The sequence below is a fragment of the Lactuca serriola genome, chromosome 1 (assembly GCF_051521515.1).
Source record: "Lactuca serriola cultivar US96UC23 chromosome 1, Lser_US96UC23_V15, whole genome shotgun sequence".
NCBI lineage: Eukaryota > Viridiplantae > Streptophyta > Magnoliopsida > Asterales > Asteraceae > Lactuca > Lactuca serriola.
Genome location: NC_136408.1, coordinates 61,760,582 through 61,786,521, shown reverse-complemented (window position 1 = coordinate 61,786,521; position 25,940 = coordinate 61,760,582). Strand labels below are relative to the sequence as shown.

The 25,940-nt window shown below is 39.3% G+C and overlaps 1 long non-coding RNA gene across 1 annotated transcript; it reads right to left on the bottom strand.

Annotated features, from left to right (window-relative positions):
• Positions 1 to 229: 229 nt before the first annotated feature.
• LOC145068868 (uncharacterized) lies at positions 230 to 1,243 on the bottom strand. Its single transcript, XR_013689164.1, has 2 exons — positions 1,148 to 1,243; positions 230 to 486 (listed from the first exon to the last, which is right to left on the bottom strand). It is a non-coding gene; the product is annotated as an uncharacterized LOC145068868 (long non-coding RNA).
• Positions 1,244 to 25,940: the final 24,697 nt, after the last annotated feature.

The following is a 25,940-nucleotide window of genomic DNA, read 5'->3' as shown; positions in this document are numbered from 1 at the left end:
AGAATCGTTGATGTTATGCATATTGTGTTTTTGGAGTTTTTGACAAACTTTAATATGAAATTTGGTTGAAATATACCTCATTTCAAAAAACAAATAAAATCCTAATGAATGAGAAATTAAGAAATGAGCTAGGGTAGGTGAAAAGAAATAGATGTTGTAGTAATGTTTTAGCATATATTAAATGTGTAAAAAAGGTTGTACTAGTAGCAATTGTGATGAAAATATACTCTATCAGAAAGCTCATTTATTTATATAATAAATACATAATATGGCTTTCACGTCACAAAGGACTTTAACAAGGGTATACACATAGACACAATGTCTTCTCAATATTGCATCTACCTCCGGCGGTCGGTCCTTTTACTCGCTGGCACTCGTTATAGCATTCATATACATTGCAAGGTTTTTCGTGATACCACTGATCCAAACATTCTCCAATATCGAGTCCATTCGTCTTCCGGGCCAGGGTACCTTGGGCAAAGATACCTGATTAAAAAAGAAAACAAATGATGTACGATATGTTTACACTATATTACATATAATGACTCCCAACCTACTAACTATATAATATGAGCACTGATTCTTATTATTTTAATTGAATGTTTTATGTTTGATTAAATTACAAACCATAATCAATATAAACTTTAACTAGGTATGAGCAAAACAAAGATATATATCTTGATGTAGTGTCGTAACCAAGATTTTGTTTAAGGGTATGAACATGTAGCAAAATACTTCAAATGGTAACAAAATATGATATTATATGATTTTAAAGTAAATTGTTCGTTTAAGTTGAAGTAATTGATTAAATAAGATAATAAAAAAAGATATTAATATACAAACTTGATGAAAAGGAATTCATTGTGAAGAATGAAATACAATTTGATCTATTAAAATAGAAATGCCTCAAATTTTTAATCGGTGTGCCTGAAAATGTAAATTATTTACTTCATTATGAATTTAAGTTTTGAATTAGGTGGACTATGATTCACAACCTTAGGGTTTTTTATTCAAAAGTATATATAAATTCTATATATAACATATATTTCACTTCAAATTTGTATGGAGTAGGTCAACCTACTATATGGATGCCATGTTTTATAATTTATGAATAATGCTTATAAACCATAATCTATATAAAGTTTACCTGCAAGTATGAGCACAACAGACACATATAGCTTCATGGATGCCATGTATTATACTTTATGGATATGGGCACTGCTTATAAAACCTTGGACTTTTCATATCTATATATATATATATATATATATATATATATATATATATATATATAGTCATCAAATGATTCAAGTAATGTAAATTATACACGTAATTCATCATTAAATAACAATAAATATGGATAGTTGGTTGTTTGTAACCCCCGATAATTTGTTGAAATCAATGAAAAAAAAAGTAATGAGCAACATACCACTTTAAATGGAGTACCAACAACTAGTGTTTATCCGATAAATAAATATTGTTCCGTTAATTCTTAATTTCTTTTGCAAATAATAAATATGTATAGTTGGTTGTTTTGTAACCCCGATAATCTGTTGAAATCAATGAAAATAAATTAATGAAACAAAATACATCTTTAATATAAAGAGTACCAACAATCTTTATTAAATATTGTTATCAAAAAGATTTTGGCCTAACGGTAAAAAGTGACTTTTTTAAATGAGAGGTCATAGATTCAAGATTTCAAGTTTTTTAGGAGACATAAATGGTATTTATGAATTAATTAGTTAGCATGTGGTTTTAAAATAAAAATAATAATAAATAAATAAATAATGTTCCATCAATTCTTAATTTGTTTTTTGTGAATAACATAAATTTAGGGACTTGGTGGGGTTCCCAACAGGCCATTCGGTTCTTTAGGCCCTAGTTGAAGTCGTTGCCCAACAGGCCATTGGATTCATTAGGCTCCTAATGGAACTCGTTGCCAAACACGCCATTTGATTCATTATGCTCCCATTTTTTCAATGTGATATCATATCATCCTTATGGTTTTTTAGATTTGCAAGTTTTGTCCATAATGTTTTTTTTTCATTATATGGATGGTCTTTCTGGTATGTTGTTTTTTGCCGTGTAGGTCCCTCGTGCATATAAAATGACTTTTGTACCTTTTTAGAATTTCTTTTATATTGTTATATCATTTTTAATTATTATATAGCTCGTTCACCCCACTTTCTTCTTCGCCACCTCCAACACATTCAAATACTAGGTTTGCTTGTTTTGCCTAACGTTTTTCTCATTACACAGATGGTCTCTTTGGTATGTAATTTTTTTTGGTGTAGCTCTATCATACATATAAAATTACTTTTGTACTTTTTTATTTAGAGATTCTTTTATTGATTTTAAATCGTTTTTTTAATTATTATAGAGTCCATTCACCCCACATTCTCCTTCAACGCCTCCAACATATTCATGATCTACAAAGAAACTTAAAACTATTAACCCTTAAACCTATAGAAACCCATAAAATCAAATATAATGTTGTCTAAACATAAGTTTATGTTCTTCATCCTGAACCCAAGAGAAACAAAACAAAGATTCAAAAGGTCGAACAAATTTTGTATTTGGTAATCAGGTTCTGGTTTTGCTGGTTTCTCGTTGTATGTTCTTGCATCACCACCAAGAGAGGTGGAGATTTTCGGTCACTGGACCACCGACGAAGCTTACTAGAAACCACTAAAAGTCATCACTGGAGCAAGGCGAAAAAAGGGTGTCTTTTTGGTTGTTACTTAGGGTCTCTAGAGTGGTAGTATCATCCTCATCGTAATTTGTTTTATTCTTGTTTCTTCTTAAACCACCATAACCACCGTCATCCACTACCGTTGCCAGAAAATAACCATCCTCTTCTTAATTTTTTTATTTTTGTTTCTTCTTAAATCACCATGACCACCACTACCCTCCACCATGTCCTAGTGATAGAAGCCACCACACAACATCCCCACCACTACATAATGTCATTTGTATGGTGCTTCAACTTCATGTTTCTTGTGTTGTTAGTTCAGTTATTTTCCCTATTTATGCTTTTAGTTTCAATTCTTAAGAAATTAGATTGGCGAGAGAGTTTGTGCAACTAAGGATCACTATAGCTCTACCTTAGCATCACCAATGCATGGAGGTTGATGCATACCATAGTTGTTAATTTATACATTGAGTCACTAAGCGCTTAATGGGTTTGGTTGAAGACCAAATGCCCAAACCTATTCTAATCAGCTTAATGTGAAGATATGGGTTTATATGTTGATTGTTTGAATACGTTCTTAACTTATTGATTCATTTTTTATTTGGTCATTAAAATACTTGGTATAAGCTTAAATTCCGCTGAATGGGTGTTTAAGCAATTAAGCATTAAAGACTTCATGAGTTGAGTGGAATGTAAGCTCAAAATTGTTGGTTTTTGCAAAATCTTAAAATTTTCCTTTAAGTTTGAAAAATCATATAAAGTCGTAGGTTTATCCAAATTGTTTAAAAAATATTTCCCTAGAAAGGTATGGATGTCTAGTTCATCCATACATGGGGCTTGATTAGATTATAGACATAATTGTACAATTTTTGCAATGAACAGATGTTGGTCCGTAAATTCACTAATAACTTTAGTTATTTTGCAAAAAAACATAATTAAATCTATGAATCTCCAAATTACACGAGGCCCTTGTTCAAGGATGACACGCACAAATCGAGAAATGGTCCAAAAAAATTTCCGGGCATTGACTTCAACGGTTTCACTAGTAAGGACACCACCCCTCCAAAAGCCCAACATTCATTGGTGAGTGCCATTTTTAGTAAAGTTGCCCAAGACATGGAAATTCACTTCGACATGACGATTAGGCAGAAAGCAATTTTTGAGTGTCTTTTCTTATGACTAATCCTATTGACGGTCTTGGCCAACATATGTCACCAGTGGAGTATCGTGCCATCCTCAAGTATCTCCTTATGATCCCTATATTTCCGGCTGACGAGACTTGCCCTGTTTGTCGCAATACATGCTTAGACTCTTTTGGGGAGCATGTAGTTCATTGTATAGAGCTCCCGGGTTTCAAGTACCGACACGATCTGGTTAGGCAGGTTCTTTTTGACATATTTAGGCGCGCACGGGTTTCTGCTAAGAAAGAGGCACCTTTGAACTTTCTGACTGAAGATCCACACTTAGACCAACTGATGTTTTAGTATTTGGATGGGTTGGAGGAAAACAAGCATGCAGGGATCTAATAGGGGTTTCTCCTCTTATGGGCTTGGGGATTGGATTTTCACTATGGGGAAAGCTGCTTTAAAAGCTGCATCAAGCAAAGTGGCAAAACATGAGAGAGCGTGCATGGAAAATCAACACACATTTATACCCTTTGCATTTGATACTTTCGGTTTCCTTGCGCCAGAAGCCGTGGAGCTACTCAATAGATTCCAACGAGTCATGCATAGTAATGTTTGCCATCCAAAAAAGTGTAACATCCCAAAAATCATGACCAAAAATTTCTTTAAAAATATTACTAAATCATCGCAGTAGATCATCTCAAACATACTGAAAAAGGTTATATGACAAATCAGAGTATTTTTCCCAAAACACTTATTCATTTTATTAGAGTAAACATCCCAGACTAAACTCCTTGGTGTGTGCCATGCGATCATCCCGAGCTCTTCTTTCTGCTATCGGAAACACCTAAGACCAAAACTGAAAACCGTAAGCACGAAGCTTAGTGAGTTCCCCAACCTACCACATACCATACATATCTGCTGATCCAAACATGCCATACATAATTCGGAGCACATAACCACATATTGGGCCCCTACCCGCTGCATTGGGCCTCACCCGCCATCGGACCCCGTCCGTCGACAGGCCCCGCCTGGCATCAGGTCCCACCTGGCATCGAGCCCCGCTCGGTATACAGATCTGTTTCCGTTAGGCCCCGCCTATCTCTGGGCCTCGCCCGCCATACACATACATATGATGAAATAACATACATAAACATTCCCTAACCATACCCTGATCTAAGGACTCACCTAACTTGGGCCTCGCCCCTGGTCTGCTATTGAAGTAGTGGAACCCCGTCCACACTCCTACTAGCAGTGAGATACGACCCCCTGTCCACACTCACATCCTTCCTACCATGAGCCTTGCCCTTGTTCTACTAATATCGAGATATAGAACCCCATCCATACTCAGCTAGTGATGAGATACGGGGCCTCGCCCACACTCACCTCCCTACCAGGCACATACAAGTATCACGAAGACAACAAGTATAATCTAACACACTACATAAGAATCTTCCTGGAGAATACCTCGGCATCGGACCCCCGGCCCGGAAACATACTATTATCTAACGTACTTTGGGGATACCCCGAAATCGGACCCTTGGTCCGGATCCTATCATACCAACACATGCAAGAATCACAAAGACCTCTAGCATCCTATCATTCCTCGGGCCCCGCCCGGCAACAGGTCGTAACCCATAACATATATCAATAAGTGCCTAGGGGAAACCCCCGGGTCTTCATTCTACATATAAGAAAATTTTAAATATGAACATAATGGGTCGACATTGTGGCCGTAGATCCATGCACATAGTGAGGAGACTCACCTCACACCACTAAAGATTTGTTGAACACTTCTGACTGCTAACCGGCACTTCTGAACCGCTGACCCTTCGGCTTCCCGAACTATCAATACCCAAGTAACATTGGACCACAATAATCTATCAATCAACTCTGGTCAAACTTGGTCAAAGTCAACATCCAGTTTACCTGACTCGCCGAGTTGGTCTACCAACTCGTTGAGTCCATACCCCTACAACCCAATACATCCCTCGACTCAACTCGTTGAGTCTAGCAAGAAATGGACGGGTCCTTCAACCATACTATTGGGACAATCTTCAACTGACTCACCGAGTTCATCCTTGAACTCGTCGAGTTCATCATCCACATATGACATGTGTCTAGTTTGTGACTCACCGAGTTGTATGAACAACTCGTCGAGTCCAACATCATAACAAAGGAGATTTCCTTGGACTCGCCGAGTACTTCCATGAACTCGTCGAGTACAAAGAACTTCATGACCATTATGGACTCAGTTTTGTTGAGTCCCTTTCCAATCTCAATTCATACCCTTAACAGAAGGGTTTTGGGGACAGAACTGGCCAGACTCACTGAGTCCCACAACTGACTTGTCGAGTCTCTCTATGTTCAACACTATTCAGGCAATTTTAGACAAGCTCAACGCATCCAAGACCCAGATCTTGCCTCCTAGGTTCGGGATATCACACAAATTTGCTACCTTTGCACCCATGCATAGCCCTTTTTGCTCAAAAGGAAATAATAACTACTTAATATATGCATGGAGAGGTATAATGGCATAAAGCTCCCACCTTTATGTCTTTACTACTCTAAACACCTCTAAATCTGGAAGGATCTAGCTTGGGGACGTCCAAATTCCACAAGACATCTTTCTTGGACCATAAACTCCATAAAAAGGGACATAGGGAGATCAAACAAACTAGAAGTCAAGGTGAGAACTTGGTTACCAGAAAATGAAGAAGATGAAGCAAACTTCCTGGATCTACAACCTTCTCCTTGCACCTCCAACCTCCTTCTTCTTCTTCTAGACTTCAAGAACACTTTAAAACCTTCAATAAAGGCTCACACACTCAAAGAGAGCACTAGGGTTTCGTGGGAAGGGTTCTGGATAATGGAGGCTACAAATAAGGCTGATAGAATGATAAAGATGCTTAAATAGGGCACCAACTCCGGATTTAGGGTTTTCCCAAAACTCGGCCAACTCGCTGAGTTAGTCCTCTAACTCGTCGAGTAGGTCACTTAACCTGCGACCAAAAATCGTGCTCATACTCATCGAGTCATCCATCTACTCGTCGTGTCACTTCCTCTTTTAAGGTTTCCTTTCCTTTCTAGGCCTCCTGAATTCAGGGTGTTACAACTCTACCCCACTTAAACTAGACTTCATCCTCGAAGTCCGTCACGATCAAGTACCTTACAATCTGCTTACAACTTTACGCACTTCACCCATTAGGTCCATCCCTTATCCTTGTACTGTCATCGGCCCATCCAAGGCATCTTCCTATAAGCAACAAACCTTACCAATCTCCTTCGAGGACTGATCCTCTGCTGAAACCGCATTCCCGGCCACTACCAGTGTCGGCCATCCTACTAATACTCACGAAATAATCCCACAATGATGCTCTAATACTGAAAACTCCACCTAGCATGAGAATTCAGACAATCCTTCAAGTAGCAGATCCCTCTGTGCTACGTTTAAGGCTCAGACGAGAACATCATCACGGAGCCAACTCATTTACTCTAAGATCATTTGATTCCTGGTGAGCAACTTAGCACCACCCAATCAGCTCACGGTTTCTTACACCAAATCCCTTCCCATCATTCGTGCCTGAAGTCCTACTGACTCATATCCATTTATAGGATGAACCAAGACCACCCTGGTCCCGACTGATCTATCATTACCCAAAATACCGGTTACCGAACGCAAGAACATTCCCTCTGTCGCTCTCAACAACTTATGAAGATACAGCGACTACCTGAACTACTCTACCAACCCAGCCACTCTGGCTCTAGAAAATCTAGGATCCCCGATCCCCTACCTTACCCTAAGGTCTCTACCAGGTCCCACCTGTTGCTAAAAGAACACGGGCCTCGCCTACGGGTCTCACCCATCTATACTTCGGAGCGGCCTCTCCCCACATGTCTCACCAATCTAGTGCTATGCAGACCCACTCTTCCTCTGATCTCAACTAGCTAAATTTTCCTGATTCTTATCATGCTAACTCGAAGATACAGACCCCCACCCACACTCCGCGAACTAGGAGATACGAGCCCCCATCCACACTTCGCTAACTAACATGCTAATGAATGTTACGGCTTACCCGCAGTCTTACAACACTTCACTGACTCGCTACTGGGGCATGTTGTGGCTACCATGCAGTCTTATATCCCGACTAAACTCGCACCTTGCCGAAAGCTCTCCGACCTAGTTTCCCCGAACCAGTCATCCACTAAACACGAATACACCAAATCGAGGTTGGAAAGTTTTCCCCAACTTCCAACCTAACTGGTTCTCAATCCGAACAACCACATGAGCTGCTTCCTTCCTTACCAAGATTGCGGGACCACCCAATTCTTGCACTTACTTTTATCCCTGGCCACACAGGTGGCTCTCCCCCATTTCCATCCATCTAGCTCCTCACATCTCACACTTGGGAGAATTACCAATTCTCCCTATCATCATTTGGCCACTCTGCTGAAAACCCAAGCTTACCATAGCTGGGGTCTAACTGATCCATCCCCTAACGACACCTTCCCGAAACTAGCGAGACACTACCGGATCCCACACATGCACGCTACAATTACTGCATCCAATGTAACCTGCTTTAAAAGGGGCGATCTCCTATCATCATTCTAAAATCCAAGGCATGCATATGGAATATAACTCAATCACAAGCAGGCCACAAAATTCCAAAATATCATTATCAATATCAATGAAGAACCATAACGATGAAATCATACCGTAAGTTGATAAAGAAATGAAAGATACATACCTGACGCATTGGCTGCTCACACCTCATCTGAAACCAACTGATACGCCCTACTCCCTGCCGCTAGCGCCTCCGCCCGACCCTGATGGCCGTCGGTCCTCAAGGTTGTAGGGGCAGGTGTTATCGCCTGTCCTGCTGAATGCAAACTCGAGCATTGGGCCTTGTTGTGGACCCTCTGACTGCAATGGAAACATATCAGGTCTGATCCCTGGGTGATGGTAGTAGTACAATCCCTGCTAAAATGACTAATTTGGCCGCACTTGATGCAAACAAAATCACCACCACTGCCGCTCCTACATGCACCCTTGTGGGTCCGGCTGCACTTGCCACAACGGCCCCGGTCCTTAGGACCTCTCAATCTAGAATCTAATGTCTTGGGCCTCTTTCCCGATGCCATGGTGTCACACCCCAAAACCGGAACGGCGGAAACGTTTGGGGGTGGAGGACGTCATGTCAAGTATCACGAGATATGTATATGGTAAGCAAGTAATGAACAACCATTTCATTTAGAAAGAAAGTGTTAACAATGTATGTGTTCACAAAACATAGAAGTCATAAACAAATAACAAAACAAGACTTGAAGCTATAATGCTCCATCTTCTGAAGTCCCAGCACGAGCACCTGCTAATAGCCTCCTGAGAATACAAGTTATTTGAAAGTGTTGATCAGCAATTAAGATGGTGAGTTCATAAGATTTTAGTGATGTGAGGAAGCTGCAAAATGTGGTTGAAAATGTATATGCACAAGTGATGTAAGCTGTAAGTTCTGTTTTGAAATGTTCGCCTGTTCCTCTAGAAAATCCTATATTTCTTACTTTAATGGAAGTTAAGTAAAATGACACTACAAGCCTTTCTATGCGTACTAAGTGGGTACAAGTTATATATACTTAGAGTAAATAAACAATCGATTGTGCACATCTACCCTAAACTCACAACCCAACGGGGAACAACAAGTAAGGCGGATAGCACACATTCCATTGGTTGTTAGATTGTTGTCATATATAACCTTGGTGTATTCACTTGTTACTCATGGAGTTATTTGTAATGGTTCCTTTATATCTAATGGAGAGTTCTTGTAAGAAAACCTATATTTCTTCTGGTAAAATAATGACTACGGTGACTAATTTTATAATACCTTTGTTTATACTGCTATATATAATCTGATATCGGGTAGATAGTTAATTGGGAGAACCTACCCTAAGCCGACATCCAACGAGAACAGGACGTCGGGGGAAAACACACATTTAACTATCTATCGGATATTAGTTTTATATATAAACATGGTGTATAAACTAAGGTGTTATAGAGTTAATTCACCTAAAGTATCTAAACTGTACTGGCTTAATAAAATGGATTAAGCCCTTTTCTGGGAAATCTCTAGTTTTGTATACCAAAAATACTGACTTTGATAAGTAAGTTTTGTACTAGAATAACTGTGCGTTGACTCTGTGTCCTCTGACCTGATCCATACCTGGTACCCTTATGATGACTTAATGTATACTAAGCATATATATATATATATATATATATATATATATATATATATATATATATATATATATATATAGATTTGGGTAGATAATAGATTGGGTGACCTCGGTGCAAGCCCACATCCAACGGGAACAGGAATTACAGCGAAAAGTAGACATCCTATTAGCTGTCGGAATCTACTAGCATATATGTATCCTATAGCGTATACATTAAGGAATCATAAAGTTAGCATCATGATCCTAGCCTTTAATCGTAGCCTTCTATCAAGGCATCTTCTGTTCTGAGTTACACCCGACTGTTTGTTTATCAAATGTAGAAGTATATTCTCCCTAGTTTATAACTATCTCGACTAGAAAATAGATCAACTTTCAAGTGTTACTGGCACTTTATGAAAGTAATGGGAGAAGTAAGTACACAGATGTCATTTATAATGACCTGCGAATGTACTAATAACCTAAAAACATATTTGTTTTATTACGGTCATAATGTGAAAGCTAGAATCCCTTACTAAACGCTCTCAATGTAAAGAGATTGAGGGAACCAAACGCGACCCCAACAATTCCTTGCAAGCCGTGTAATTCACATTAAAGTTATATGATCATGTATACCCAATATAACTATCACTAATGCGTTACATATTCATTAGTATAATTAGATCATGTCTGTGTGTTCTCATGCTATAGCAACCTAACTTGTTTGTTATGTTCTATTCTGGTATTGTTTGATTCTCTTCACTGTTTGTTCTGTTCTGGTATTTTTTGATTCTCTTCACTGTTTGTTCTGTTCTGGTATTGTTTCTTTTTGTGCTTCATTCTACTAGAAGTAATGAATAGCATTCTCCTAAACTATACCTATAATAGTTTACTAATGCTCTACTTGGATTGTTATTGAAAAGACTCATTTCTCTACTAATTTATGCTTTTAATCTACAAACGGAGTTTTGTATAACTATCAAGTAACATAACTTTAAACGAGTTATTGAAATGTTTTGACAACTTATAATTAAAAAAAGTAACATTTTTAAAGATGTTTAGCAATAAACATTTACACAATTAACATTGTGTTCAACCTGTATTCCCCCCTTAAAACAGTTAAAATAGTTAAAAGATTCATTACGGGGTATGAACTCACCTGATGTGGGTGATTCAAACGGGTATGCGTGTAAGGATGAGAAGTTCCACGAATGAAGTCCCGAGACACAATAAGTCAATTCGGGGTGATCGGGTGAAGATCCTTGAGAGAGAAATCATCTTTTCTCTAGTTGGAAATGTAACAAATGAATAAATATGGTTAAGAACCATATATATACCCCTGGGGTTTTTGGCAGAAAATATTTTATTCAGGCATTGAACTCTAATATCAACGAGATTTGGAAAAACAGAGTTGCATAATAACCTAGTGCAACCTCCCTCCTGATATCTCTTTAAGTGTAAATACCGAAATACTCAAACTTATCCCAAAAGTTTGAAGGTTAGCATAACGGATTTGACTTCGATTGCTGTGGATGGTTTTACAGAATGGAAACTTTTGGGTTGTCACATCATCCCCCCGTTAGAATGAATTTCGTCCCGAAATTATCTCTCTTAACGTTACTACTGGGGTTGAGCTCTTCTACTTTGTAGAATACTCACTCGTAGACCTGGCAACTTTGCCCTGGTGTTCTTGATAGGATTCATACTTGGTCCATCTATCATTACCTCGTGTGTACAAGCCATATATGATTAAGCTTAGTAGGACTGTCAGATGTGCGACTCTGCCCCAGGTCCACAACCCAACGGAAAACAGGAGATAGGGTGGAAACACACATACTAGATCTGGCTAATCATACTCATATACCACCCTTGCGTATACATTCAAAAATAATAGGTGGGCTGTATTCATCCATAGCCTCTGTGCTCGAACTTGGTCTGCTAGACGAGTGGTGTGACAACCCAAAAATTTCCATTAGTTTTAACGTCAAAATTAATTACGTCAAAAATTAGTCAAATTTATCCCGAAAATATTTTTGACCGAATTTAAACCCGTTAGAATATTTTAAATAATACTCGTCAAGCGAACCAAAATTAAGGTGGCATAATTTTAAAATGTTGCCGTGTTTAACGGTAGTCGTTAAAAACCCCGTTCGCGGTTGGTGTCAGGTGAACCCCAAATCGGTAAGTAAACCTTCCTAACTTGTTATCTAACTCATCTAGCTTGCAAATTCGTGATTTAATCATCCAAAACCCCCAAGAACATGAGTTTACAGTCTTGGGAGCCTCCGAAAACCGTAAACCCTTTGGAAGTGGGTTTGATGCCCAAAAACCCTCCCAAACACTTCTCATGCTTAGCAATGGCTTAGAAGCTTACACGAAAGGACTTAGAGCACCAAAATTGGACCAAATGGGGAGTAAACATGATTTTATGGTCTAAGAACATTCTTAGACCGTAAACCCATCTTCATAGACCATAAACACCTTTTAAGGTATTAAACTACCCCTCAAACACCTCCGAGAGCTTCCATGAAATTCCTCGAGTGCATAGAGCCTTGTAATCCTTCGTTTGATGCACCAAAACATAGGATTCATGGACAAAATGAGTTTACTACTGTAAAATCATGTTTTTAAGGTAGTAAACTCCCCAAGAACATCTTCTTAGACCGTAAACACCTTTCCAAGGTGTTTAAGTGCCCTAAACACCTTCCTAAGCTCCTAAAAGTTACTAGAACCTTACATGCATGAGTTAGAACCACCAAACAACAAAAGAAATGGACCAACATGAGTTTACTACCGTAACCTCATGTGTTTACGGTCGTAAACTCCTCAAGGAGTAGTCATAGGCCGTAATCTCCTTAAATGGTCCATTTTGAAGCCTTAAACCCTTCATAAGCCCTAGAATTGGACCTAGCCTAGTTCCTCAATGTTATAAGACCTTAATGCATCTAAGAACACCCCATCCATGATTTTACGGCCGTAAACTCATGGGGATAAGGTCTTAGGGCCGTAAACTCTATAAAGAGTCTACTCTTGAAGAGTAAACTCCCTATCTAGGCCATACACAACCATAGATGTTACCCAGGACACTCCTTGCACTTGACCAAAGTGTTTTCCGCATTTTAGGATGCGTATACGTGTTTAATTAGTATTATATTTACTAATTGAATGTAAACATATGTCATCATATGTTAATAGGTCACAAAGTGTGTTCAAGTCTTTAATTGACACCGAGCACCCGACCGACACTTTCATTCGATCCGCTTACAACATGTTAGTTCATACCCTTGAATTAACCTTTTAAATGTTTTTAAATGCTTTTATGGGGGGGGGGGAATACAAGTTAAAACATGCCAGTTATCATATCAATCACATATGATTGATAACCCGCATGAACAAGGATTTATTACACTGTCAACTGTTTTACTAAGTATGATACTCTAAATGATTTTCCAAAACGTCTTTACTTGTTCAAAGCTTTTCTCAAATTGTCTCTCGTGCTGTATGTTTTACTTCAAATTCAGTTACAGCAGCATTTTAATCAAAGGCTTTCTTTACATCTATTGTTTGATCAAAGTTATAAACAAAACTTGTTTATGAAAGATTTTCAAAGGTTTCTAAAGGTTTTCAAACTTATTTTACCAAAAGAATACCAAGTCATGATTTTCTTAAGTGAAAAGGGTTTCCAAAGTTTTCATCAAAGTTTTCTTCCATGTTTTTATACTCCTGCTTCGTTAGATACTACTGCTTCGTTATACTTCTACTTAGTTAATACTCCTACTTAGTTAAATGCTTCTACTTATTAACGCTTCTACTTCGTGATACACTTCTACTTGTTAACGCTTCTACTTCGTGAAACGCTTTTACTTGTTAACGCTTCTACTTCGTGAAGCACTTCTACTTCGTTAAACACTTCAACTTCGTTAAATGTTTGTACTTAGTTAAATGTATGCATGTACTTGTATAGTTATATATATAATGTTTAAAGGACATAGGAAGGCTAGTTCGCTCTATTTCCTTTTCCTTGTTTAGATGTGGTCTGGTGGGATCGGATATCCGTCCGAAGGTCGTTTAATCATTAATTATATATTATGTATACATGTATAGACATATAGGTTTACATCGATCAGTTCAGTTATGAGTCTCTGCCGTTAGTCCAACACTTACATCAGAATTCACTGTTCGAGATGCATCTTCCAGAAACAGATCTCCCTGTCGTTGAGTTGGTAACCAGAGTCTCTTGTAGGGAAAGCGGACATTGTGTGTATAGATCTATATTGGATTGACACCCCCGCACCCTGACTGCTACCTATAGTCCACGACCTCCCAAGCCAAGGGGTGACAAATGTCATATTTACACCGACGCTTGCAGGGCGTCAAGTACTCTAGTGTCGATTAGTATGGTTACGAGTATCTTCATGTTTACCTTATAATTCATGGCCTTAAGGTAACGATGTTTAACACTGTATGCTGGAAACACACTCTTAGAATTACTCTTTTTTAGACTTTGCTAGCTGTATCTTTCATTTGATACTGTCTGGGGTCTGTGTTCACTGTTTTAGACCTTGCTAGCTATATCTTTCATTTGATACTGTCTGGGGTCTGTGTTTCTTTGTTTTACACCTTGCTAGCCGTATCGTACATTTGATACCGTCTGGGGTCTGTGTCTCCTTTTGTTAGACTGAGCCAAGCGTGTAGTTCATTCGATACTCTCCTAGAGTATATGATTTCTTTGCCTTAGTCAGCAGTATCTTCTGCTGAGGCGTATGTTATTTTCCCTTAGTACTTTTACTAGTAATAGTCTCCTGCTTTCTTTAAAGTCAAATACTATATTTTGGTAATGATAATATTTCAGGGAAATTCTCTTTAAAACATAACACTGTCGGGTCTTGGTAGAAGACTGCTTTTATTTAGAAAATATAGGATTTTCTAGAAAGGAGTCTAATACACCATTGATTCTAAACTACTACTTTTATAAGGCTATTTGAATAGAATGACACTAAATACTTATGAACTCACCAGCATTTATAAAAATGATGATACTCGCTTTCAAATAACTTGTATTCTCAGGTCAGCAATAGACAGGTACATTCCAGGAGCTTTTGGTGAAGACAGTTTAGTGCCGAGCTGCACCTATATTATTACTTGTACTACTGTAATGTCTCTATGAAATGTAACTTATGTAAAACTATTACTATTAATGCAATGGTTGTTGTACTTTGATTACTATACTGCATATGTTGTGATACTTGACATGATGTCATCCACCGTAGAACGTTTCTGTCGTTCCGGTTTTGGGGTGTGACAGATTAGTATAAGAGCATTGTTTATAGTGAGCTAAGTATATGAATTCATAAAAGATATACAGCCTATAAATACATAGGGATAAAACACTCTGACCAAGAATTATACTTTAAAATATAACTATATTTTACCAAAGTATAAGAACATCTAGAATCTAAACACTCGAACACAAGTATCACAAGAAGAACAAGAATAAAAGTCTTCGGATGTTGAGCATTACCGTCAAAACTGGGCAGTTATGTAATCGTAAGCTGGAATAAATGTAACCTGATCAACTACATTTATTCGAGATGCGATGAACGTGTGCTTGGGAGTGATAATGGTGTTGCATCGAGTTTGAAACATACCAACTAGGAATGCTAGAGCCAAACATAAAGTTTAAACATACTATAGGAGTATTTTGGAATACTAAAAGACTCACATTAATCCCAGAATCATATTCAGAAGTTAGGAAAACAAACAAGAAATTAAAATACCATAGGGGTATTTTAGGATCCATAGACAACCTTGCGTAAAGAACTAAAAAGATCCTTATTGATATACCTACATTTACAGAGGGTATACTTCCAAGGTTATATATAATAAGGATCCTATAGGCTAAGAATGTGTGGTTTCGCTCTACTTCCTTTTCCTCGTTGGGATGTGGATATAGAGTAGTATCACATATTCGAAGGCCTATCGGATCTAAGCTATATATGATTTGTATAACCTAGGTAATTGTAGCAGGACTCGATATGGATCACCTAGTGAAATGTTAATAATCTCTTAGGATACTTTAGACATTTCCATTCTCGCACGAACCCTATAGAAAACCCCATCCACTTCAGTACTCGGCAGAAGAGTTGATTCAAACCCCGAAGAGGTTCATTGAGATGATTTCCAGTTTGGAAATAAATGAACTAGGTCGAGACTATTGAAATCACCAAGTGCCTATATCTTTTTAGGGACATCGGTGAGAAATTCGCCTAAACTTCCGAGATTTCAAGTCTTCCATCATGAAGTGACGACACCCAGAGTCGGATTCGGAAGTAAGGCGGGGTAGAAATTCAATATGTCTATAGGAGAAGAGAACCCTAGGTAACTACTCGAAGGAAACCAACGCCGGTCCCGGTCAAAGATACGAGGTAGACAGAGGGAACCAGTACATGGAACCCGAGAAGTGTCTTTTACTCGTGTTCGTCACGCTAATGCACCCATAAAATAATACAATTTAATGAGTTAGTGATCACACTAGTCACGCTATGTGTTAGGTAAATCGCCTTTTCTCGTTGCAAGTAATACGATTAGAGCGGATCCCCACACCTCTATTGAGGATGTTTATCCATAAGTCTTCATGAGCCTTTCTTCCCGCGGTCTTCGTTCCGAACTATTCTCAAATCTTTCCAAGCCAGAGAGTAAAACCTTTCCCAATATAAAGGTAACTTTGTAGGAACGACTCCCATCTTATGGCTTTTTCCGATACTCATACTCCTACCTTGACACACGGACTACATCATAGGGATGTAGGTCGACACTCAGACAACCAGTATCCGAAGTACGAGAAATTTTTTTGCCTAATATAGTAAGGATTAATACGTCCAGGGTTAACCATCGTCTCTCATCATCTTGTGTTCCTTTCCCTATAGGGAAAACCATGCCTCCAAGGAAGCGTAACCCATCCGCTGGCAAGAAATCGACTCTCCTTTTCGATGAAGCTACGTTCCAAGCTGCAGTCTCGGCAGCCATAGCAGCTGTCATGGCTCAACTGAATGCTAACAACGTCAATGTTAGCGAGAGCCCCATCGGAAATTCCGATCCAAGTAATGGACAGCAGCAACCAACCTCTGTGTACCCAGCCACCCAAGAACCTCAACCAAATCCACTGAAGAGAAAGTTCAAGATCAAGGAGGGAAGTACCTCGGCTCAAGGACCTTCCGAAGGGCAACGAGCTGAGTCAATCAATAGCCCTGCCAACCCTTCCATCCCGACACCTACAAGACCATACCTAGGAGACCTTCCCCACTGCAGCAAATGTAGCTACCATCATCATGGTATATGAAGGGAACTCTATTGTTCTAGGTGCAACATGAAGGGGCATACTGCTCGCGTTTGCAGAACCTCGGTTGAGTGTATTACATCAACCACCAATGTGGCGGCCAATACAGTTTGCCGTCTATGTGTAAGATTAGGCACTTCAAAAGGGACTGCCCAACCGAAAGAAACAACAATGACACAGGAGGAGTCCAACTCTAATGCTTAGGGAGAAGCATCAAGGAACCCGGTAGATTTTTGGTACGTCTCTCAATCTCAGATAACTAACCGAAAACATTAAAAGGCTAAATCTAAATATAATTATTTCCCCATTAAGGCGAAAGTCGCATCACTGTTATAAAATTTAAAATTTCATCAGGTAAAACTATAATGGCTAGATATATATGTTACGACCATGTATAATTGAGATGGATAGACCTAGAGTGAGCGAATGCCGCCTCATTTCCTGTTCCTCATTTGGTTGTGGATTTAGGGCAGAGTCGCTTAATCAACAGTCCTCCCCACCTTAATTATACATGACTAGTATATGTTAGGCGATTATAGAAAAGCCTCGTGATAATCCATTCATGAAAAGGTACTCTACTCAGAAACACTTAGGACTCTCTATAGTTTCGCGTCAACTCTATCGGTCCAAGTATCCACGACAGTGATACACAGTACGAAACCCGAGACGCCTAGAACTTGTGTGCCCGTTCGGCACATGACCCTATTGACCCTCATTCTATTTCATGTCGAAGTATGCCAACTTCGATGCCTCTATCAATCATGGTTCGACTTCGTGCAACCATGTGTAAATCCTTAGTGCTGTGTAAAAAGAACTTTTACTGTAGCCATTTCGGCAGGTAATGGTTCTTTCGAACCTAAACAAAATAAAAATAATAAAGACTAATGCGATCCGTCAGTCGTCACTCTTACTTCAAACCTTCCGAAGTACCCCAGGAGAAGGGTACCACGCGCTGTTAACCAACCCTTCTTAGAAAGAAAGAAAACGAAGCGAAAGACACTGCAGGTATTCCAGAAGACGATAACCACCCGAAACAGACACCGTAGAAACTCAGAAAGACCCTTCGCACCTCACAATCAGGTTCGTGTATCAAGAGGATGGAACTCATGGGACTGACCACTATAACTGAGTATATGACTAAGGGTGGTATATAATTGAGATCAAAAAGATTTAAGATGTGTGCTTCCTCCCTACTCCCTGTTCCTCATTGGGTTGTGGGTCTGGGGTGGAGTCGCACAACTGATCATCCTGCCGACCTCAATTATATACGGCTTTCATACACCAAGTATTAATGGTTAAGCCAGGTATGAGCTCTACAACAAACCTCATAGTAAAACCCTTCATCCTATCCCACAGAATGGGAGCTAGAGTGAAGTGAACCCCTGCGGGTTGAGCTACTATAATGACCACAAATCCGAAGTTTGTTGTCATCCCGGTTAAGCCAACATAGTAGCTAACACCCTCAGTTGGTAAAGAAATCTGAGTCGTAAGTGTCAAGGACATTGACTACGACCATCCACTCACGCTTAATCCCACGAATTGAGCATCTCAGCGAATATCCCGGAACCCTGGAAGCTACGATAAGTTAAACTCTAAGAAGATTGGATGAGGAGATTAAAGTTCCGAGTGATGGCACCCTATACTCACTAGATTTAACCTTGAACGAAAAAAAACTCAGAATCTTCGAAAGAGTAGTTACAGAAGATGTTCGCACTACTCAGGCACTTCGACCACCCCGTTACCGATAAGTAGTGCCTAGGACTCTCCGCCCTCTCACGTGGAAGAAATCACCATCGCCCTGTAGACGATGGACCACATTCTCCGAAGTGAACACTAGAATGCTAAGAACCACAGGATAACCTCCGCAGCCAAGAATACTTGAATAAAGTGTGAAAATAAGTTGTGTTAAGCTTTATAACCCAGATCCCGTAGAGATTATAGACTCGACACCAGGCTTGGTGTTAGTCAATGGGTTATAGAAGAACACGCGCTTTCTACAATTGAAATAAACCAACGCCTTAGAGAATAGGGCATATCTTAGAGATTCATTGGATTACTAGGTGTTCCACGAATACTATCTCACACATAAATAGTAGAACCACCTCCCGAGATAGTCCAACACTCGTCTTGTGAAACCCTATCTCCCCGACCCTGAGGGTTTCCGTTAGAAATATCTCAAGAATCAGAAGTGCAGGTTCATTTTGCACAAGATTGAGATAGACACTCTGCACCAAACAGATACCCATAGACATGCAATCCATCCGATGATCCGGAAAACCTCTGAAAGCCAAACAGTAGAAACACGAATCCAAGGACAACCCGAGCTTTCTATGAAACAATCTGAAGGACTACACTCCCAGTATGAGAGAGAGTTTGGAACTTCGGAATGGCGATCACGCCAATGATGATCTCACCGTAGAAGTACACTATATTCTAAGTACTGAAAAGCTCTACCCTTCCGAGAGCTTAGGACCATCTGAGATTCTTTACGGAGATTGGTCCAACCCTCGTCAGACCACTACTACTTTCGGAAATCCCACAAGTTTCTCCCCAAATCAATCCACTTCTTAGACTTGATAAGTGTTTTCCCGACATCACTCTTTGTATCCCACTCATCTTGGTAGAAACCATTTGGGAACCCTAACATCGTAGACGAACCAGTAGGAATCGCTAACTGCATGAACCAAGATCCGCATCCCGTAAGTGAAGTTCGTTAGAACGCTAGGTGAAGGCTAGAGTCCACTTCGGAGTGCGAGGACCAACCAAATAGGAAGTACCATCATTTCATTACTCGGTCATTCATACCTACTTCCTTGGCTAAACCTGAATTTCGGGAAGAAATTGCTTCCAGCGGGGGGGATGATGTGACAACCCAATAATTTCCGTTAGTTTTAACTTCGAAATTAATTACGTCAAAAATTAGTCAAATTTATCCCAAAAATATTTTTGATCGGATTTAAACCCGTTGGAATATTTTAAATAATATTCGTCAAGCGAACCAAAATTAAGGTGGCATAATTTTAAAATGTTGTCGTGTTTAACTGTAGTCGTTAAAAACCCCGTTCGCGGTTGGTGTCAGGTACCCCAACCAGGCCATAAGCTCCACCCTATAGAAGGGTTGAGTGGGTTTCACTCCCACCCTTTTTCCCTACCTTAGACTCTCTCTCTACTTTCTCTTTCTACAAACGGGTTTTGGTCAAAAATCGCCCCTCCGAGCCTCAAATCACTAAGTAAACCTTCCTAACTTGTTATCTAACTTATCTAGCTTGCAAATTCGTGACTTAAACATCCAAAAACCCAAAGAACATGAGTTTACGGTCTTGGGAGCCTCCCAAAACTGTAAACCCCTTTGGAAGTGGGTTTGATGCCCAAAAACCCTCCTAAACACTTCTCATGCTTAGCAATGGCTTAGAGGCTTACACGAAAGGACTTAGAACACCAAAATCGGACCAAATGGGGAGTAAACATGAGTTTACGGTCTAAGAACATTCTTATACCGTAAACTCATCTTCATAGACCATAAACACATTTTAACGTGTTAAACTACCCCTCAAATACCTCCAAGAGCTTCCATGAACTTCCTCGAGTGCATAGAGCCTTGTAATCCTTCGTTTGATGCACCAAAACATAGGATTCATGGATAAAATGAGTTTACCACTGTAAAATCATGTTTTTAAGGTAGTAAACTCCCCAAGAACATCTTCTTAGACTGTAAACACCATTCCAAGGTGTTTAAGTGCCCTAAACACCTTCCTAAGCTCCTAAAAGTGACTAGAACCTTACATGCATGAGTTAGAACCACCAAACAACAAAAGAAATGGACCAACATGAGTTTACTACTGTAACCTCATGTGTTTACGGTCGTAAACTCCTCAAGGAGTAGTCATAGGCCGTAAACTCCTTAAATGGTCCATTTTGAAGCCTTAAACCCTTCATAAGCCTTTAGAAATGGACCTAGCCTAGTTCCTCAAGTGTTATAAGACCTTAATGCATCTAAGAACACCCCATCCATGAGTTTACGGCTGTAAACTCATGGGGATAAGGTCTTAGGGCCGTAAACTCTATAAAGAGTGTACTCTTGAAGAGTAAACTCCCTATCTAGGCCATACACACCCATAGATGTTACCTAGGACACTCCTAGCACTTGACCAAAGTGTTTTCCGCATTTTAGGATGCGTATACATGTTTAATTAGTATTATATTTACTAATTATATATAAACATATGTCATCATATGTTAATAGGTCACGAAGTGTGTTCAAGTCTTTAATTGACACCGAGCACCCAACCAAAACTTTCGTTCGATCCGCTTAAAACAGGTTAGTTCATACCCATGAATTAACCTTTTAAATGTTTTTACATGCTTTTATGGGGGGGGGGGGGGGGGAATACAAGTTAAAACATGCCAGTTATCATATCAATCACATGTGATTGATAACCCGCATCCACAAGGATTTATTACACTGTATGTTTACTTGTTCAAAACTTTTCTCAAATTGTCTCTCGCGTTGTATGTTTTACATCAAATTCAGTTACAGCAGCATTTTAAACAATGGCCTTCTTTACATATATTGTTTGATCAAAGTTATAACCAAAACTTGTTTACGAAAGATTCTCAAGGGTTTCTAAAGGTTTTCAAACTTATTTTACCAAAAGAACACCAAGTCATGATTTTCTTAAGTGAAAATGGATTCCAAAGTTTTCATCAAAGTTTTCTTCCATGTTTTTATACTCCTACTTCGTTAGATACTACTGCTTCGTTATACTTCTACTTAGTTAATGCTCCTACTTAGTTAAATGCTTCTACTTATTAACGGTTCTACTTCGTGATACACTTTTACTTGTTAACACTTCTACTTCGTGAAATGCTTCTACTTGTTAACGCTTCTACTTCGTGAAACACTTCAACTTCGTTAAATGTTTCTACTTAGTTAAATGTATGCATGTACTTGTATAGTTATATAAATAATGTTTAAAGGACTTAGGAAGGCTAGTTCGCCTTATTTCCTTTTCCTCGTTTGGATGTGGTCTGGTGGGATCGGATATCCGTCCGAAGGTCGTTTGATCATTAATTATATATTATTTATACATGTATAGACATATAGGTTTACATCGATCAGTTCAGTTATGAGTCTCTACCGTTAGTCCAGCACTTACATCAGAATTCACTGTTCGAGATGCATCTTCAAGACACAGATCTCCCCGTCGTCGAGTTGGTAACCAGAGTCTCTTGTAGGGAGAGAGGACATTGTGTGTATAGATCTATACGGGATTGACAACTCCGCACCCTGACTGCTAGCTACAGTCCACGGCCTACCAAGCCAAGGGGTGACAAATGTCATATTTACACCGACGCTTGCAGGGCGTCAAGTACTCTAGTGTCGACTAGTATGGTTACGAGTATCTCCATGTTTACCTTATAATTGATGGCCTTAAGGTAACGATGTTTAACATTGTATGCTGGAAACACACTCTGAGAATTACTCTTGTTTAGACCTTGCTAGCTGTATCTTTCATTTAATACTGTATGGGGTCTGTGTTCACTGTTTTAGACCTTGCTAGCTGTATCTTTCATTTGATAATGTATAGGGTCTGTGTTTCTTTGTTTTAGACCTTGCTAGCCGTATCGTACATTTGATACCATATGGGGTCTGTGTCTCCTTTTCTTAGACTAAGCCAGGCGTGTCATTCATTCGATACTCTCCCGGAGTCTTTGATTTCTTTGCCTTAGTCAGCAGTATCTTCTGCTGAGGCATGTGTTATTTTCCCTTAGTACATTTACTAGTGATAATCTCCTACTTTGTTTAAAGTCAAATACCGTATTTTGGTAGTGATAATATTTGAGGGAAGTTCTCTTTAAAACATAACACTGTCGGGTCTTGGTAGAAAACTGCTTTTATTTAAAAAATATAGGATTTTCTGGAAAGGACTCTAATACACCGTTGATTCTAAACTAGTACTTTTATAAGGTTATTTGAATAGAATGACACTAAATACTTATGAACTCACCAGCATTTATGAAAATGATGATACTCGCTTTCAAATAACTTGTATTCTCAGGTCAGCAATAGACAGGTACATTCCAGGAGCTTTTGGTGAAGGCAGTTTAGTACCGAGCTGCACCTATATTATTACTTGTATTACTGTAATGTCTCTATGAAATGTAACTTATGTAAAACTATTACTATTAATGCAACGGTTGTTGTACTTTGATTACTATACTACATATGTCGTAATACTTGACATGACGTCATCCACCCCAGAACGTTTCCGCCGTTCCGGTTTTGGGGTGTGATAGATTGGTATCAGAGCATTGTTTATAGTGAGCTAAGTATATGAATTCATAAAAGATATACAGCCTATAAATACATAGGGATAAAACACTCTGACCAAGAATTATACTTTAAAATATAACTATATTTTACCAAAGTATAAGAACATCTAGAATCTAAACACTCGAACACAAGTATCACAAGAAGAACAAGAATAAATAGTAGAACCACCTCCCGAGATAGTCCAACACTCGTCTTGTGAAACCCTATCTCCCCGACCCTGAGGGTTTCCGTTAGAAATATCTCAAGAATCAGAAGTGCAGGTTCATTTTGCACAAGATTGAGATAGACACTCTGCACCAAACAGATACCCATAGACATGCAATCCATCCGATGATCCGGAAAACCTCTGAAAGCCAAACAGTAGAAACACGAATCCAAGGACAACCCGAGCTTTCTATGAAACAATCTGAAGGACTACACTCCCAGTATGAGAGAGAGTTTGGAACTTCGGAATGGCGATCACGCCAATGATGATCTCACCGTAGAAGTACACTATATTCTAAGTACTGAAAAGCTCTACCCTTCCGAGAGCTTAGGACCATTTGAGATTCTTTACGGAGATTGGTCCAACCCTCGTCAGACCACTACTACTTTCGGAAATCCCACAAGTTTCTCCCCAAATCAATCCACTTCTTAGACTTGATAAGTGTTTTCCCGACATCACTCTTTGTATCCCACTCATCTTGGTAGAAACCATTTGGGAACCCTAACATCGTAGACGAACCAGTAGGAATCGCTAACTGCATGAACCAAGATCCGCATCCCGTAAGTGAAGTTCGTTAGAACGCTAGGTGAAGGCTAGAGTCCACTTCGGAGTGCGAGGACCAACCAAATAGGAAGTACCATCATTTCATTACTCGGTCATTCATACCTACTTCCTTGGCTAAACCTGAATTTCGGGAAGAAATTGCTTCCAGCGGGGGGGATGATGTGACAACCCAATAATTTCCGTTAGTTTTAACTTCGAAATTAATTACGTCAAAAATTAGTCAAATTTATCCCAAAAATATTTTTGATCGGATTTAAACCCGTTGGAATATTTTAAATAATATTCGTCAAGCGAACCAAAATTAAGGTGGCATAATTTTAAAATGTTGTCGTGTTTAACTGTAGTCGTTAAAAACCCCGTTCGCGGTTGGTGTCAGGTACCCCAACCAGGCCATAAGCTCCACCCTATAGAAGGGTTGAGTGGGTTTCACTCCCACCCTTTTTCCCTACCTTAGACTCTCTCTCTACTTTCTCTTTCTACAAACGGGTTTTGGTCAAAAATCGCCCCTCCGAGCCTCAAATCGCTAAGTAAACCTTCCTAACTTGTTATCTAACTTATCTAGCTTGCAAATTCGTGACTTAAACATCCAAAAACCCAAAGAACATGAGTTTACGGTCTTGGGAGCCTCCCAAAACTGTAAACCCCTTTGGAAGTGGGTTTGATGCCCAAAAACCCTCCTAAACACTTCTCATGCTTAGCAATGGCTTAGAGGCTTACACGAAAGGACTTAGAACACCAAAATCGGACCAAATGGGGAGTAAACATGAGTTTACGGTCTAAGAACATTCTTATACCGTAAACTCATCTTCATAGACCATAAACACATTTTAACGTGTTAAACTACCCCTCAAATACCTCCAAGAGCTTCCATGAACTTCCTCGAGTGCATAGAGCCTTGTAATCCTTCGTTTGATGCACCAAAACATAGGATTCATGGATAAAATGAGTTTACCACTGTAAAATCATGTTTTTAAGGTAGTAAACTCCCCAAGAACATCTTCTTAGACTGTAAACACCATTCCAAGGTGTTTAAGTGCCCTAAACACCTTCCTAAGCTCCTAAAAGTGACTAGAACCTTACATGCATGAGTTAGAACCACCAAACAACAAAAGAAATGGACCAACATGAGTTTACTACTGTAACCTCATGTGTTTACGGTCGTAAACTCCTCAAGGAGTAGTCATAGGCCGTAAACTCCTTAAATGGTCCATTTTGAAGCCTTAAACCCTTCATAAGCCTTTAGAAATGGACCTAGCCTAGTTCCTCAAGTGTTATAAGACCTTAATGCATCTAAGAACACCCCATCCATGAGTTTACGGCTGTAAACTCATGGGGATAAGGTCTTAGGGCCGTAAACTCTATAAAGAGTGTACTCTTGAAGAGTAAACTCCCTATCTAGGCCATACACACCCATAGATGTTACCTAGGACACTCCTAGCACTTGACCAAAGTGTTTTCCGCATTTTAGGATGCGT